Here is a 12,796-nt window from a genome sequence, read left to right on the forward strand (position 1 = left end):
ATAACTCAAGTCATTATATAATGCACATAAGGTTGCTTAAAAGTTGGTGGGGATAATTTGAGCATCCTGAAAAGTTGGTAGTGTTATGTCCCTACCGTCCCTATGCAAACCTACGCCCTTGCGTTGGACCACTCAATATTGTCTAAGTAAAGAAATGAAATATAACTGCAAAAATTTCTTTATCAGGGAATAACAAAAATAAATAAATAAAAATGGAGCCGTCCTTCAGGTAAAACACTACTGCTTTTGTCCACAAGCACAGCCAAACTCAACTAAAAAATGAAAGCTCCTGTGGGCTGCTTTAAGTCCACATAAATAAAATAAAAAGTAAAATTGGGGAGAAAGGGGTAAAAGTCGGTACACTACATTTTGTTACAGTTTAATTAATGTTAACATTGGAAAACACATACAGAAGGACACTTCTTTTTCTAAGCAGCTACCTACTCGAGTTTTGTAGGTTAGCGAGTTCACACAGTTTGTGTTAAGCTAACTCTGATGCAAGTCGGACTTTTAGTAGCAAAATTAGTGGTGTGTTCCCCATTTCCACAACATTGATGTCTTTACATTTCTTACAGTGGCTGCTGCTGGCTGAAAAAAATTGGACCGGCACATTCAGCAAGTGAAAATAGGTACATGTAAGTCTGACTATAATGAAAATAATTCACTTAACAATGGTGGGGTCAATTACATAAATTAAAACATATGGGAAGACAATCTAAATGACCTAACTGAAATCATGATATAACGTAAATTGGGTTGCTTAAAAGTTGGTGGGGACAATTTGAGCATCCTAAAAAGTTGCTAGTGTTTTGTCCCTACCGTCCCTATGGAAACCTACACCCTTGCGACATACACACAACTAGCCGTATCCTTTGTCAAAACATAATAACGTTAAATAAACATTGCAATCATTCCTGTTCTTACATATTTAATTTTTTGTCAATATATATATATTTTTAATGAAACAAGGTTTCTAAACTATCAAATCCACGTTTTCTTAAAATATATATATACAGTACATAAAAACACTGTACCTAACATTAGTTGCTTGTAATATCAAATATTGAGATGCAATAAATATGAAACTGAAATGTTTATTTCACACAAATGTTTTTTTTTTTGTTTTTTTCTGTTTTTGTTTTTTTCCAAACAAAGAATAGGAGTAGTTGTGTGTAGGGATGGGAATCGAAATCCGATTCCAATTCGGAACCGGTTCCGAGTGTTTCGAGGCCTCGACATCACAATGAAAAAGCCTTAACGATCCCTTTAACGATTCTAAAAGACGCGTATTGCGTCGTGATGTGTGTTGTTGTCCAGACGCATCAAACTAGCATGGCGCCAAGAACCACTCGCTCCAAAGTTTGACTACACTTCACAAGGAAAGAGTGTGAAAATGAAAGGTTACGACGGGTAAGCACGAGCATTGCAGCCATAAACATAACAATGACAGCACGTAGGATCAAACGCTCGAAAGTGTGTCTTCACTTCACGAGGAAAAACTTACAACAAAACAACTTGCAGTCATTGCAAGGTGGAGATAACTGCATCGGGAGGGAATACGACTGCGCTGGCTGTCCTCACAGAGAGGCTAAGGCTCAGTCCTGGCTATACAGGACTTTATTATATTATTTATTATTATTTATACTTTATTCAACCATCACTTGAAGAGTGAAACTAAGAATAGAAATGAAACAAATCAATTTCGTCCCCAATAACAAACAGGTTTGCATCAACGTAAATCAGCGATGATTAGCTGCTAATAACAGTAATAACAAATGGTTAGCATTCGTTCGCTAGCATTAGCACATCGTTCAAACCACTACACTACTGGATTTAAGTGTCCGATCGCGAGTGGAAACACAACAACAACACAAAAGATGATACATACAGGCGTTGCCTCTGTAGATATTAACATTAACAAAGAACGTAGGCTCGTAGAAGTGTTTCCCTCTCTCACTAACTCGCTCACTCACTTGGATGCGGCATTTCTTCTTTGGGTGTAAGCGCGCTCTTCTTCACGTGAGCGCGTTCTTCTTCCCGTGAGGAAGCGCAAGGGCGCCCCCACTTGAGCGTGTAAGCGCCACAAAAACTAAAAGGCATGCATTTCAATGTAATGGTAAATAATACATGTTAACCCAGCAGTCCCCAAACTGCGGCCCGCGGCCCAAATACGGTCCGCCTCCACATTTGGTCCGGCCATTTTGAATTTTTTTTTTTTCTCAATCGTTTTATTTATTTCCTGGCCTTTTCCTTGAAGAATTCAGAGAAGGTTATTTGGTTATTATCTATTTAATTAATAGTGTTTTTATTATTAATTATTATTATTATTATTATTATAAAGAATCCAGAAAGGGTTATTTGATTGTGGCTTTCTGAAAACAATAATTTTTTACATTTATGCACTTCTGCAATCGTCACACTTTTTCTGTTACAAACTGACCCCGGCCCCTCATCAGAGAAGGGAAAAGGTATGTGAACCTCACAGGAAAAAGTTTGGGGACCCCTGCTTTAACACATATTGCCAAAGGCAGAACAACAGCCTATCTGCCAATATATACCAATATTTTTTATTTCTATTAGATAAATGTTTCAGTAAAATGTTACATATTCTTGTGTATTTGCCACTTATTGCCACAGTTAACACCGAGGCTTTGGGCCTCTTTTGATCTCGTTGTGAGTTTGTAAGGTTGTGACTTCTGATTAAACAAACTCGATGCCAATTAAAACGTTTGTTCTTCTTTTTCCCCAAATTAGAATCGATAAGAGAATCGATAAAGAATCAAATCGTTAAGCAATATCGATAATGGAATCACAATCGTAAAAATCCTATCAATTTCCTTCCCTAGTTGTGTGCATGTTGTAACAACATAGAAAGCAGGTAAGTTGTAGCCAAAAAAATTCTGACATGAAAACGACATCAGTTTTGGGTTCTGCACCCAAAAATTGTTTGAAAATAAATAAATAAATAAATAAAAAAGAACACACCTAAAAAACACCCCCCAAAAAAAAGGCTAGTTGTTACATTGAAAACATTTTAAGCTATTCTTACCTTTTTCCTTCACCCACATTTTTAAATAATATTCTTCCATTGACAGTGATAGATGTCCAATCAATTTGAACTGGAACTCTGTCAACGAGTTAATGAGTTAAGTGTCACACAAGTATAAAAACAATAAATTTTGTTTTACCCGCTAAATCAGGGACTGAGACTATTCCAAAGTCATGAAAATGGAAGAGTATTTTTCATGAATCCAAATTGTCTCAGGAGTCCCCCCCTTCAAAAGGTTCCACAGATCTCTCTTGTGACATGTTTTCAATTCCTAGTGGGGGTTACATTATTTTTCCACTGTTGAAAAATAACAGCAGTCTTTCATCTTTCAACTACAAACATTAGCCAGAGAGCGAGAAACCATTTTTCACCATCTTTGCTTAATTGGGAAATTCATAGTGAATGATGTATAACCATGACATCACAAGAGAAATACGAATGAAAATGAGCATCCAGCAGCGTGATGGAGCAGTGCCATTTCCTAGTCAAAGTGTGATAGGGAACTCAAGTGAGCTATTGAGGTCACTGCTTCCATATCCGCACACTTCCCCCAACCCCATTATGTTATTTCCCTTCAGGAGCAGCTGGGCTAGAATGCTTGGATCAATAGGTCTAAAGGGGTGGTATGTCATCACTTCCGCCTCCATCTCCTCCTCACGCCATCAGTTATGAAAAACTCTAAAATAAAAACGTAACATTGAAAATACGTGCTATATTTTTTGTTAGTATGGCTTAGCCTGTTCAGGTGCGACTTACAGTGGGGCAAATAAGTATTTAGTCAACCACCAATTGTACAAGATTAGAGAGGCCTGTAATTGTCAACATGGGTAAACCTCAACCATGAGAGACAGAATGTGGGGGGAAAAAAACAGAAAATCACATTATTTGATTTTTAAAGAATTTATTTCCAAATTAGAGTGGAAAATAAGTATTTGGTCTGTTGCTTGCCAGATTTTAGCAAGGTTATATTTTTTTCAGTTTTTTAAAATAAAAATATTATAGTCAAATTTATCTTTGATCATTTTCCCTTCTTTTCTTAGAGTGGATTTGCTAGTTTTTGGTTTTTTTTAAACTAGTTGTCATGTATTTTAAGGGTTAGTTTTATTTTAGTTTGTATTAGTTTCATTCAAAACTCACCTTTATAAAGTATTTTAAAATGCATATACTGTATGTGTTTATTCTCCACTCATACAACTATGCCCTCCACTTCCAGAGGTGTTCAGACCAGGGCCGGCCCAGCCTATACGCAGACTATGCAGCTGCTTAAGGCCCCTGACCACCAGGGGGCCCCCCAATCTGGCAATTGTTTAATTTGTGTTCTATTTTGTTTACTACAGTTTGCTTTATTTGACTTTTGTGAGTTTTGAGACTTGATTACAAGCTTAAAAAAAAAAAAAAAGTTCTTCCTTAACTTCTTTCTGTCCTCTTTTAGAAAAAGGTTTGGCGCTATCTACTGTAAGAACTGACAATCATTTGGGGTGAGAAGTTTGAAGTATGCAGTGCAACAAAATCTGATTAATATACAAAGTATGGACGTATGGGTTGGATTGCATGTATGGGTTTCACAGTACACTGTGACGAAATGGTGGGCCAAAAAAATGGGCCCCTTTGCATTATTTTGCTTAGGGCCTCCAAATGGCCTTAGCCGGCCCTGGTTCAGACGGTACTGCAACTAGGATCAAAATAGCTCAATATGCGTTCCCCCTTTCGGGTTGCCAGATGCGCTTCGCCATGGAGAGTCATGCTGCGTTATCATACCAATGTTGCATTTTGAGCAAAAAAAAGATAATGCTAACAAACTACTAGAGGTGTGCATCGGCACTGCCCTCACGATTCGATTCGATTCGGAGGGCCACGATTCAACTCGGTTTGATTCGGCAATGCATCGCGATGCATTAAAGCTTGGGATGCATTAAAATTCTAAAGCAAAGCATATTTTTCGTGAATGATGAGGCAACACAAGCGGTCAGACATTAAACAACTTTTTATTGGCTCTTGTGTCACTCCTGGTTGAAGGCAAATGAAAATAGTATACTTTCAGATACATATATTAGAAAGAAAAAAAAACCATCATAGCATTTAATTTGTGCTTTCAATGAGACCAGGGCTTTCTCTTTTTTTTACACACAGTAGCACTCCCTCTTTCTCTGCTTCAACCATTGTTATGTTATGTCCTATCTCTCTGCTCTCTCGATTGCAACTGCGCTGTCTGTGACGTTACTCCGGTGAGGAAGCGGATTTGGGTTCCTCGTCCCCCCTGCATTGCTTTGAATGTAAAGTAGCTTCCTCTACAGGTAAACATCAGAATAATAATACAAATGGGGAAACCAAATCTGTTGCATCACCGGAATTGCGCAGGGAAGATTTTTGAACGTACTTATATAGAGCCTAGTTCGGGCCTAAAAAATCCAGTCCAACCCGACCTGACCTGACCCGGCCCGGCCGGCGCGTATTAAAGCCCGACCCGGCCCCGAGCAATTAACTTACCTTGCAGGCCCGAGCCTGAAAAACCCAGAAATTTCATTTTTTATTCATATGCCCGAGCCCGAAAAAACCCCCCAAATTTTACGTTTTATTTGTAGGACTGTGTCCCGAACCCCCCCCAAAAATGTACGTTTTATTCGTAGGCCCGAGCCCGTTTTATTTGTGAGGACTCAGGTGGGGGAGGAAATGCGGGAATGCGATGCGTGGTTGCGTTTTTTGTGACGATGCCATGTGCATAATGATAACAAATTAAAGCCCGTCTTTTGTAACAAATTCTCCCAGTTAAACTGTAAGATGCATATTCAATAAACATTTATATCTTTTATATTTTTGTGTCTGTTCAGGTGGATAGTTCATGCGTAATTTCCTCGGCAAATGCAATAGACATTTTAATTTCTTCGAGTTGGCAGAAAAAAACACAAGTTTTCTTAATGTTTACATAGTCTACCTATTTTTCTGATCATTATAAATGCATTTACACAATGAAATAACGCTGGAAATGTTTGTTAAATATGTTTCTGTGTGGGATATTTTGCTCACTACGTGCCTCTATGACAATGAGAGGAACAGTAGCATATACAAAAATAAATCAAAATACTTTTAAACAACATTCTTTATTTTAATGACTTGCATTAGAACACACAAAAGAACAACCTGCCTTAAGGAGCACTGAAACAAAATAAATAATATTTAAAGGAACACCATGATGTCCTGCTTAGCACGAAGAGTTGCAGCCCTCGAAACAAATGATAATTGTTTGACTAATATCATCTTTTAAGCCAGTACAGTTTTTAAAATGCCTGCTCAGCGTCAAGGTGCCAGTCTTTCTGCTCTCATACAAGAGCAAAGCGCCACATTTGTTGCATTTGGCAAGTCCGACACGGTTTTCTGTAGCATCTTCCACTATCGATTTAAATCCTTTCCACACACCACTCGTGGATTCTTGCCTTTTCAATCCCCCCGTCTTTAGTTTGCTTTTCACCTCTTGCTGCTTTATATCGAAATTCGAAAAGTAAATACGAGGATGCAGTTGCAGACTCGCGGAGGGGCCAAAGCGCGAGAGGAAGATTAAAAGGAGGGTGGGGCCACGGCGTTCATGTGCGCAAACAATGCACTGGCTCTGCTGCGGCTCATGTTTGGGATTACCATAGCGCCTTCTCTCTGTTTTATCCAATTTATTCATTTTTATAACTAATATTCCTTAGTTTAACATCAATACATAATTTTAGTATACAAATATATATACATATATACAGTATTTACTTAAAAAAAATTTTTTTTTTTAAAGCGAGCGAGAAGTCCAGCCCAATCCGACCGACCTGAATGTAAATCATTGACATTTTGGGCCCGACTCGGCCCGAAATACGGGTCGGGTTGGGTCGGGTTCGGGCTCAAGATCTAGGCTATTAGTATATAAATATATTAGTATATATTTTAAAATGCGCTGAATCGATTCGGCTTGTTGCCCGCATCGAATCAAATTGTCCATGCCTCGCATCGGGATGCATCGCCACATCGATTATTGTTGACACCAGTACAAACTACACATTAACCTAAGCAATGATGATGTGAACATACAGCAGACTACCACCTACAGTATGTCAATTACATACTGTTAAATTGGTGCAGGGGCGTCACTAGACCTAATACAATACTGGGGCAGAGCAGGGTGAACAAAACAATTATGTTTTTTTAGCACTTACTATCATTTACTCATTTGCTCCCAAAAACGTATAAATACGTTCTATTTTTAATTGTTTCAGTGTCCCAAAGACGTATATATACGTCTTTTACGTTTTTTTTCAGAAGAGACATCTCTAGGTTCTCTTAGCTCCAAAGCACAATGCTGAAAATCCATTTTAAAGCAATAAAACTGGCCACTGGAGGGCAGTAGTGCATTTGGTGAGACCCGCAACCCGATTCAACGGAACGAACGGCCGGGCCGCACGGCCAGGGCGCCGGCAGAAGACGACTGTATGGACGACCAGGAGGACGTCCAGGACACCAGGCGCGGGAAGTCTGAGCAGGTCAACCGGGACGCCAGGCAACGAACGACCAAGTGCGACGACCAGGAGGACATCCAGGACGCCAGGCGGCGGGCGACCGAGCAGAACAACCAGGAGGACGTCCGGGATGCAAGGCGTTGGACGACCGAGCAGAACGACCGGGACCACCAGTGCAGAGGACAATGCCGTTGAGTCCGTGCTGCTTGCCGAGCTTGGCCGCTCGCTGCTAGTTATTAAAAGCTGCAGTTTTTCCATTGCAATGCTTATTTGACACAAAGACACTTTTATCAGTTTTTGAGTGCTTGCTGTAGTTGTACATTAGATATCATCAGAATGGCTGAGAACTCTGCAGGGTTGTGTATATAAATATATATGTGTTGTATATAAAATATGAACTTCCGGTATCGATATCGGATCGGGATCGCAATATTTGGCCTTGGTATTACTTGGTATCGGATCGAATCCCAAAATCCCTGGTATCGCCCATCACTACTGTTTAGTCACAAAAGTTAAAATAAAAATACAAGAATAAATAATAATAAAAGAAAAATACTCATTCAACTCATCTTTTTGTCTAATATCAAATGCTGTCTATAATAAATTCAAGGGTACATACTCCGAAATTCTATTTTTCCAATTTAATTACCTCTGATAAAAGGTTGTTAGGGAATTTTGATATGTCCACAGAATGTGTCATTCAAATTCAATCTATAAAAGAACTCAGATAAGTAGAAGAAATTCCAAAATAATTGTTTTGATTTTATTGTTCTGATAAACTATCCTTAATCTTTGTGAAATTATAGATTTTAATCAAGTAAAGTCATGTTAGTTCTTATGCTTGCAGCGAGGTTGAGGGTTAACATTTGCACAAAATGCCCCCTCTGTTAGTGTCCACTCTGTTACGTCCAAATGGCACCCTATTTTTCATTACAAAAAAAAAACAAAAAAAACCAACAACAAAAAAAAACATTTGAGTATCTTTTTTGTTAAATTCAAGTTTTTCCATCACACAAATTTTCATTAGAAATTTTTGGATTGTGCCAATTACTAAGGTTAATGGAAACATAGCAAGAGAGACAAATGTCAATTTTTTTTTTTTTTTTTTTTTTGTAATCTGTCCTGTTTAGCCTGTTTGACACAGAGAATGGAAGTCTAAGTGCCCGGATAGTCTGAGCAGTTTTAATGTTTCACATTGAGAGTCTGACATACTGATCATTCAACATACCTCATTTATTATGACAAAACAGCGAACAGGAAGGGGTTATGGGGGAACAGAAGAAAAGAAACACAACAGAAGAAAGAGAAGAAACACAAACAACAACAAGAAATACATTGAACGCCTAACAACACTAACTACTAATATGTTGGTGCTATCGTCAGCTAAATGTATTTCCGGTTGACACCATGTGGGGGGGTCTGTTGACCAGGGAAAGAAGGGGAAGAAGGTGGGGGTGTCTATAAGCTAAGTGATAGAAAAGGGGTAGAGAGTACACAAATCATCTCTGTGATCTAGAACCCATTAATCGTGTGAATCCCTTGTGAGTGTAAGCCCGTTGGCGACCGACCCTGCACTGCCCCATTGCCAAAGAATTGGCAAATGTCAATTTTGATCACACCAAATTGCTCTTCTTTAAGGTCCCCTTCCCCATATGTCTGACTTGCACTGCAGGCTTCGTCCAGCCCGTTGACCTCTCGTGCCCCTCCTCTACTTGCCATCTGCTCTTTGGATTGGCTTGTTTGGTCAGAGGCCAAGCTTTGACTGGCTTATGGAGGGGAGTCCTTCTGCCAAGTGGAATTTTAAAAGTGAAACTTATCTGTGGGGGGCTATCAGGAGCTGTTGAACTGCAGAGACATTGCCCTATTATACAGTATTTTATTAATGACGAGGTGCTGTGTGTTTGTGTGTGTATGTGGTTTTTGTTTTTGGGTTCTGCATGTATGCTTACACGTCAAGGTCACATAGTGTGTAAATTGGATTCATTGCTGAAGAATATATGTCAATTTAACTTGTGACTGGAAAACAATAAAAAGAATTAAAAAAAAAAAAAAAAAAAGAAACTTATTTGGTATTTCCCCAGAATAGTTAAATATGTTAATCTGTCTACACCATAAAGTGACTGTACATCAAATGCTAGTCCAGTGAAATCTAACTAGTGTACAGTGAAAGATCATGGAATGGAATGGAATGGAATTTTATTGTCATCATCATCGGTATCATTGACAATCATTAACAATTACAAAATGTGATATAATTTGCCCGAAGAAACCGAAGAAGAAGACAAAGGCGGACGGGATGAAGCATATGCTTATCAGTTTCCCGTCCCCCATACAACTAAAGATGCAAATTCAGGCATGGAATATACATCAAAACTGTACAATAACACAATCAACAATCTGGGTTTAGTAACTTAGTGTCCAGTCAAGCAGCTCGATTAATTTCAGCGCGTACAAGGTTAAGGCTTTGTCATGTCCCTGACATTTTTGCATCTGTTTGCTGTGGAACATTTTGTTGTGGCTATGTGTGTGGCAAAAGTGATTATGTGTTATCACAGCTGGTGTGAGTAGCGACTCAAAATGCTTTACTTATAAGTCTCTTAGATACATTGCAACAATTGGCGCACACAAAGGTCACTGTAACAGTTTCATCAGACATGATTGTATAAAATCAAACAACATGCTGTGCATATTTTATCCCAAGATTAATGTCTCCGCAACGAAAACATGCTTATTATTCGTTTTATACAGTATCTTTTCCATATACTCACTAAACTAGACATTTGAATCAGGAGCTCGGTAGACGCAGCAGATAATTATGTTTTTACAATTGGGGATTAGGAGCTCAACTGTAATACATTCCAGGAGATTGTCAATCATAATTGCAACACCCCCCCCTTAGATGCCTGATTCTTTTGTGTCATGTTATGTCCGTGAAAAATAAAGTCAGAGCCTTTGTTATCTTTAGTAGATAATCCTTAATGTGTTCAAGATTCTTGTAGAGACTCCTGCCGTTGATAAATTTCAGCTTACCGTCCACATCCACGAGTTGTTATACTGGTCCGCTGTGTAGTATTTACAGTTATCCAGCTGTTGTAGTCATCTGGTCAAGACTTGTGATAGCTTTAATCTTCATATCTTGCATCTTGACAAGGATCCTGCAATCCAAGACCCAGGTGTTGGCTATTTTCCCAACTTTCTTGAGTTGACGTGCTTTTCTTGCAATTTCGGCATTTCGGCGAGTCAAGTTGTCATTCAAAAAAATCTTTGACCCTTTCAGGTGGCGGCGCTGGTTAAGCAGGGCAGTCTTGGTCTTGTGGTCTTCCAGCTTCATGATCACCGTCGCTGGTCCTCTCCCCCCAGATGGGAGCAGAAGGCAGCGACAGATGTCCAGCGGTTCCATGTTTATTCCATACTCTTTCAGCTTAGCAATTGCCAGTTGCGCCACTGTGTCCCCTGGGCTAGGCGTCAGTTGTAATCCAGAAATGATGAGCTCATTTGCGCGTCGGCACTGGTCAAGATCGTCAGCCAAAATTTCCAGCCTCTTGATGCAAACATCTCTCTCCTCGACCGCCTGCTTGAGTTTCTCATTTTCTGCGCGAATTAACTGGAGCTCTCTGATGATTTCTTGATTCTGGTTTTGAATCAAGCCAGTCAAGGAGACCTCCAACTTCTGTATGGAGGATTTTATTTCATCAAAGTCTCCAGGTTTCAAATTCTTTGGAGCCATACTGGGAGTCGAGCTTGATGGCCCTGAGCGCTTATCGGTTAAGATAAGAGAGTGCTTCAGGAGCTCAGAGAGTGTGTCTGTACACGATGAAGGCTGAGCAGCGAATCATCTGGTGTTTATTACAAATTAACTCTATGTTATTCATTTCCTACAAAAAGGGGCAGTATGCTGACAATGGGAGCATCACGAAGCTGGTAAGGGATAACTAAGGATGTTCCCGATCCAAACACTTGATTGGAAATCGGGACCAATCCATAGACTTCATAATACTTGACATGACACGGGAAACGGGGCCTATTTTCAAAAACTTTAAATTCTCTAAAAACTTCAAATTCAAATATTTTCCAAAACCAAACCTGCTACCAACCTAAAACCAAAACAAGCACCTACTTTAGCCATATATAAGTCTCCATGAGCAGCGGCATCCAAAAGTTCAAAGTCGTTCCCTTATGAAATCCTGATTAATTATTTGTATATACCGTATTTTTCGGACTATAAATCGCAGTTTTTTTCATAGTTTGGCTGGGGGTGCGATTTATACTCTGAAGGGACTTATGTGTGAAATTATTAACACAAGAATATATCATTTCACGTGTTATTTTGGTGTCTTGGAGTAACACTGATGGTTTGGTAAACTTGTTAGCGTGTTCTCTATGCTATAGTTATTTAAATAACTCTTAATAGCTGTGTTACGTTAACATACCGACCACGTTCACATTTCGTTATTCATGCATCATGTAACATTATCATATTGTGCACTTATTCAGCATGTTGTCCTCTATTGTATTTTTATTTTAAATTGCCTTTCAAGATGACATATTTGTTCTATGTTTTGGATTTTATCATGTAAATTTCCCCCAAAAATGCGACTTATATATATGTTTTTCTCCTCTTCGTTGGGCATTTTATGGCTGGTACGACTTATACTCGGGTGCGACTTATAGTCCGAAAAATACGGTAAGTGTAACAAAACTTAAAATGGCTATAAAATTCTTAGATTTTACACTAGATGCACAAAAATCACCAAATGCAGAGATAATCACCTATATTTTCAGGATTAATAGCAATATTTAACACATTATGTTTTTGACCAAAATAGCAACCTATTTATTTATTTATTTACTGCAAGTTTTCAACAGCAAATAAATCACTCAATTTAACATCAGAAACTTAGTACTTGAAGAAAACATGCAGAATCAATTATAAATAATGTGTAAATAGATTATTAATAAATTCTTTATACAATCACAACTTATTGTACAGTCCCTGACAAAAGTCTTGTCACTTATCCATTTTATAGAAACAATTGCTAATAACCTGACTTTATTTAATTGGTTTCACAAATGGCTCATATGAAAGCTAAGACCCTCCCAAATGATGTTGAATGTACAAAAATATATTTGTTTCACTGAAAAAAAGATTTATCATTTAATGAAGACATAAAGGTCACATTTTGGCATGACAAAAGTTTAGTCGCCTACAGAAAGTAGTGTGAAAATTGAACAAAAAATGTACTTCAAATACAAAAATGTG

Source organism: Corythoichthys intestinalis, chromosome 2, assembly GCF_030265065.1.
Source record: "Corythoichthys intestinalis isolate RoL2023-P3 chromosome 2, ASM3026506v1, whole genome shotgun sequence".
Taxonomy (NCBI): Eukaryota; Metazoa; Chordata; class Actinopteri; order Syngnathiformes; family Syngnathidae; genus Corythoichthys; species Corythoichthys intestinalis.